A 6,147-nucleotide genomic window follows, 5' to 3' on the forward strand; every position below is an offset into this window, starting at 1 on the left:
CGACACCCCTGAGCTAAGATAACTTAAGATAACACATTGATATAGACAGCGATGCTATCCTAATTTTTTAACAACTGGTTCTATATATATGTATTGGAATGGGCGCCCGAAGAAAATTTTCTAGGGTGTGGGCCTCAAATCTCTGATTGCTATACTAGTTTAGTATTTTTTATTTGTATTACGAAAATCTTCAGAAATTTAATAAGTTTTCGTGAGGCAGGGGGAAGCTCGGGCCCCATCCTGCCCTTGCCTTCGGGCACCCATGTGTATAGGGTGTATCCCATCCAGAGATGTTCACCCTCGCGAGGGTGGCCCTCTGGAGGGCATCCGCAACCTTAAATTCCCTCGCCCACGATGACGCTAGGGCGAGGACAGGCTTCGACAGCAAAGGCGAGGGTGCGCGAAGGACAAGGAGAAATTCCCAACATGAGAGCGAGGGCAAGGGCGAGGACAAGTCTTCACCGCGAGGGTGAGGGCGAGCGAGGACGACGGACAACTCTCCCTACGCGAGGGCGAGGACCAATTTCCTATGCGAGAACGAGGGCACGTGAGGGAGAAGGACAAGCTTTCTTAACAACAACTATTTTGAATTTGCTGTTTAACCATTTTTAGAAGAAGATATTATTTAAAATAACATCTGCCATGTCCCCTGGATGAAAAGTTGATGTCATAACAAGATTATAGATTGGTCTTATTCTTCCTTTCATTTAATTGCAGTACACAATTTATCTTGTGTACTTCTCCATAATTATTAAAAATAATAATGCAAACGAATATAATATTTGCTTGTTTCTCATGAAAGTTTTCGGATAGAAATAGCTCTATGTTTAGAAGCGAGTCTGTCTCATTGTTACACTGCCTGTGCTGGAGACTATTAAGATAAAAAGTTGTTGAGTTGAGTTGAGTTGAGTATCCCGTTCAGCAGCGAGGCTACATGAGACGTGGACTTAAGTGTCTACACTGTCATGTTTAGAGTACTGGTAGACAGACAGTCACTGACGTCATTCAGCAGTAAATAACATAATCTTCAGAGCGCTTATGTCTGAACAAACACAATCAGTGAAAGAACCAACAGAATGCAGAAGATCAGATGGAAAAACACTTGATGGAATGACGTTGAGAGAACCAACAGAATGCAGAAGATCAGATGGAAAAACACTTGATGGAATGACGTTGAGAGAACCACAGAATGCAGAAGATCAGATGGAAAAACACTTGATGGAATGACGTTGAGAGAACCAACAGAATGCAGAAGATCAGATGGAAAAACACTTGATGGAATGACGTTCAGAGAACCAACAGAATGCAGAAGATCAGATGGAAAAACACTTGATGGAATGACGTTGAGAGAACCAACAGAATGCAGAAGATCAGATGGAAAAACACTTGATGGAATGACGTTGAGAGAACCAACAGAATGCACAAGATCAGATGGAAAAACACTTGATGGAATGACGTTGAGAGAATCAACAGAATGCACAAGATCAGATGGAAAAACACTTGATGGAATGACGTTGAAAAAATCAACAGAATGCACAAGATCAGATGGAAAAACACTTGATGGAATGACGTTGAGAAAACCAACAGAATGCACAAGATCAGATGGAAAAACACTTGATGGAATGACGTTGAGAGAACCAACAGAATGCACAAGATCAGATGGAAAAACACTTGATGGAATGACGTTGAGAGAACCAATAGAATGCACAAGATCAGATGGAAAAACACTTGACGGAATGACGTATGGCTATTTTGCACTGGGCTCGCTCGGGCACGCGTTAACTTTTCTCATCTGGGCTCGCGCTCGGTGTCAGTTCGGCTCACGCTCGCTTGTGCTTAATTGTTAATTGAATAGTTTGTATTAAGTTTTGGAAACAGCCAATATGTTCTGAAGTTGATTGAGCAGTAGTTTATTTCTTTACGTTTCCAATTCTGTTGAATAATAAATATTAAGTAATATGATACGTCAATAGGGAGGGGACACCTTGGGATGTTTTTCCTACTGCGCATGCGCAAACAAGCCACGCCCCTACACACTGATTGGCTGGCGCTGGTCACTTGACCACGCCCACTTGGCCCCGCCAACGTTTGGCCACGCCCACTGGACTCACGTACTCGTTCCCTTTTATGACCTACTGCGCAAAGGCCCTTCCTATGTGGGGGTTTTCGAACATGCCACACTTATTTTACCTGGGTCTTATATATGACACTTAAAACCCAATCACTCGTCAACGAAACCGCATATTGAGGTGGTGTTTCCACACACACCAACAACTACATGTTCCAAAAATATCGACCATCGAGGTCAAAGGTCAAAATACTTAAAACACAATAACTCGAAAACGGAGCCACATATTTATGGTGGTGTTTTGATCATCAACTACCACATGTCCCAAAGGTCAAAGGTCAAAGTACTTAAAACCTTGTAACTTGAAAACGGAGCTACATATTGAGGTGGTATTTTGACCATCAGAAGCTGACCATCGAGATCAAAGGTCAAAATACTTAAAACCAAATAACTCGAAAACGGAGCCATGTATTGAGGTGTTGTTTCCACATTTAGTCATTGGTCATCAACTACTGACTAAATGTGGAAACTCCACCTCAATATGTTGCTCCATTTACGAGTGATTGGGTTTTAAGTATTTGATCATCGAGGCCAAAGGTCAAAAATCTCGAAAACGGAGCCACGTATTGAGTTGCTGTTTCCACGGTACTATTTCCACATTTAGTGAAGAGTATGGACTATTTAACATAGCACAGTCGTTCTCTTTTTCAACTCCTATTTTAACATAGCATAGAATACACACACACTCACACACACACACAATAGAGATTATTTTCTTTTACGGTGGTAGCTACCCCAACACTCTTGGGTTCGGCAATGGCGGAGTTAAATATTAGCCTTTTTAGCACAGTTTAAAAAAATAACACCATTTAACATGTCTGGTTATACTTACACACACACACACACACACACACACATATATATATATATATATATATATATATATATATACATGGTTTACGGAGAACTTAATCTCGCGCCAGTGACCATCATCATCATCATACTCTCATAAATGAATAAAGCATAATATCGTTAGCATCAGTAGTGGTGAGTGAGAATTTGTTTAAGAAATCGCGTAGTCAATAACCAGACGCACGACATGCTAGATATAGAAAACAATAATGTCCACAAAATTGAAATAAATCACCTTGAATACGTCTATTATTCCATGTATAATGCAGTTTCGTTTTAAAAACCTTATATGATGTTGTATATAAGGAGGTATACCATAGCTATCGAAATACTCTCCCACACGCATATTAGATATATAAACAGACACCCAATGTTCACCAGACTTATCACTAGAATGTGTATGCTGGCTGCTGGAAATGTATGAATAAACAGAGGTAACCCATATGCAGCATATACACCAATAAAATGATTTTTAGGCAGATTTTGTTGTAGTGCCTCATAAAGTTCAATTGTATTTAACATTTTTTAATTAATTAATATATATTTTTCTCTGGAAATCAATTTCTAATTCTGAGGAGAATTCGCCATAAATAATTGCTGTTACAGGAGATGGCAGTGCTTTTTTAAAATGAACCTCTAAACGTACACTTACTTGCCGTTGTGAACTAGTATGAAATGCAGCACTAGCATTAGAATCCGGGGTTAAATCAAACACCAGTAGAGTATAACCATTAGGATATTCGGCAAGTGGAATATCATTACCTTGATTAGAATAATAAATACCTGAACCTGCAAATAACGTGGAATATGCCTGTATATATAGCTTATCAAAATCAGGTTGTAGTGGTTTGGATGGTACAGGCGTTCCATCAACATACAATGTAAAAAATGGCATACTAAAATGTTGAAAATTGAACGGATTTGTCTGATAAGTACCATTAAAAGCAGTATTAGTAACAAACCCAATAATAATACGTTTAGGCACTATGCCGGAAAACAGATCTGGAAGTATACTATCCATAATTCCTTGTGGCAGAGTTTCTTTCTTCACCTGCGTTTTTGTTATAGGGTATTTTATTCTAAATTTAGGATTTTGTAATACTTTATTTTGTGCTATTTTAACTGCTGGTGATACATCAACCTTTTTCACAAGCAATGTTGCATTTGTAATTACAACTTTTCCATCAGTATCTGTGTCTCCCATTAAACAAAATGCAGGTTTAGCTGGAATTAATTTAATACGTAGTTGTACACCATTCAATAAAAATTTCTTCTGATTAAATATATCAGCATGAATATAACCCAATAATTCAAATGACTGACTTAAAGTAGTGAGAAGAAAACGTTGTTTAAATCCTACATTACCATCAGACACACTGTCCATATGTCCTGCAGTATCTTTAAACCACATTGATGTTTGAAGATGCGTTGATTTAGCATTAGCATTATAATTTAGTAGTTTTTCAATATACGATCGATATGGATATGTTTGTGAAGAGTAGGAAATAACTTGATTATTCAAACATAATTGCACTACACTGAACATTGCATTGAGAAAATCATTTACAGGACCAATTTTCTTATCGGCAGAAGTTAAATTAGAACCATCTGATTTACTAATTTTACCTTTAATATATAACATTGTGTGCGGTAAGTCCATATAGTCATCCCCATGACCGGGGACAACAAATTCTATTGGTGCATTATCAGATATTGAAGCAACAGGCTTATATGGAACTATTTTATTACCTATAATAGTAGTTTGAGTAGGTAAACCAGCAAATAAATCTAATTCTGATTTCAAACACTCACCTGCATTTTTTATTTTTTCTCTTTTCCTTACTATTAATATTCACACAAGTTAAAATTTACAATACCGTATTACGTTTGCGAAAATGTAATTTTACACATACACTGCCATATTGGAAAGGAAGTGGATTACCTGTACTATCTCTTAAATCAATAATAATTTGATCAAACTGTTTACATTGCACGGGGACATAATGAGGATTGTCAAGAATATGTACATTATTAATACCATACTCTGTAATATTTGTATATATAATACGTAACAATGGAGCTATAGTATCGCCTATCATTTGTGGTTCTACAATATCACTGTAAATATACGTAACTGTAGGTAGCGATTTTTGTAAATCAGGTGGATAACGAGCATGATGCACAACTGCAATATCTTCTTGTTGTATATGATCAAATCCTAGTATTCTGGCTAGTTGAGGAGATAGACATACTTCTATAAGCTTCTCCTGATCTTTTCTTACTCTAATGACTTCAATTCGTTTCACTGATGCTTTAACTTTTAATTGTAAATTTAATATATCACTTATATGATTAATTTGAGATAAAATATCATCAACATTATAATAGTTTCCGGGTAAGATTTTACTTATGTTCCAGCTTTTTGTATTCATGAGACGGTAATAAATATTATTAGCATGTTTGGAAACATTCTGAAATGAATTTGTATACTGTACTTCAACAACTGCTGTCTCCCACTCACCTTTCTCTAGTACAAGTGGATGATATAGTTTGGTAGTATAACATGACAAAGTATTTTGTGGAAAATACTCCATAGAACTGTTACTTGGTAATGTAAGATAAAAGCTAGTACTCTGTTCCATATTAATTAAAAATATCACTCTCCCTCTTCCTTTTCTTCCTCTTATTATTTTTACCACCAGTCTGTGCAAAACTTTTCAAATGAACTTTTCTTCTCCTGCCTGATCCATCCAATACTTGATTTATTTTATTTTGAGCTTTAGTTTATAATTTATTTTTAGCTTCTTGCCAACGTGATTTTAAAGCTTCGTCAAGGTCTATTATCACCTAATACATCTCCAGCTACATTAATTCCTATACGTAACAATTCTTTACCAACAGTTTTTGCACCTGGTTTAATTAATGGAAATACACTTCGAAATAAATCACCTAAAAAACTTCCAATACCTTAGCCTTCTTGATATGGCACACCGCTATACACGTTATAACCACCTCCTGTTTGATGCGTATAGTTTGGATCATTCATTTTTTCCTATATACACAAATATAACATTAATTTATAATATTGAATTGTGGCTAAATGTTTTTTTAAATGGGACACAGGAATCCATGAATTAAAGGGAGGGGGTATCCCCGCCAACGAACAA

The sequence above is a fragment of the Thermobia domestica genome, chromosome 7 (genome assembly GCF_964235325.1).
Source record: "Thermobia domestica chromosome 7, izTheDome1.hap1.1, whole genome shotgun sequence".
Lineage (NCBI taxonomy): Eukaryota > Metazoa > Arthropoda > Insecta > Zygentoma > Lepismatidae > Thermobia > Thermobia domestica.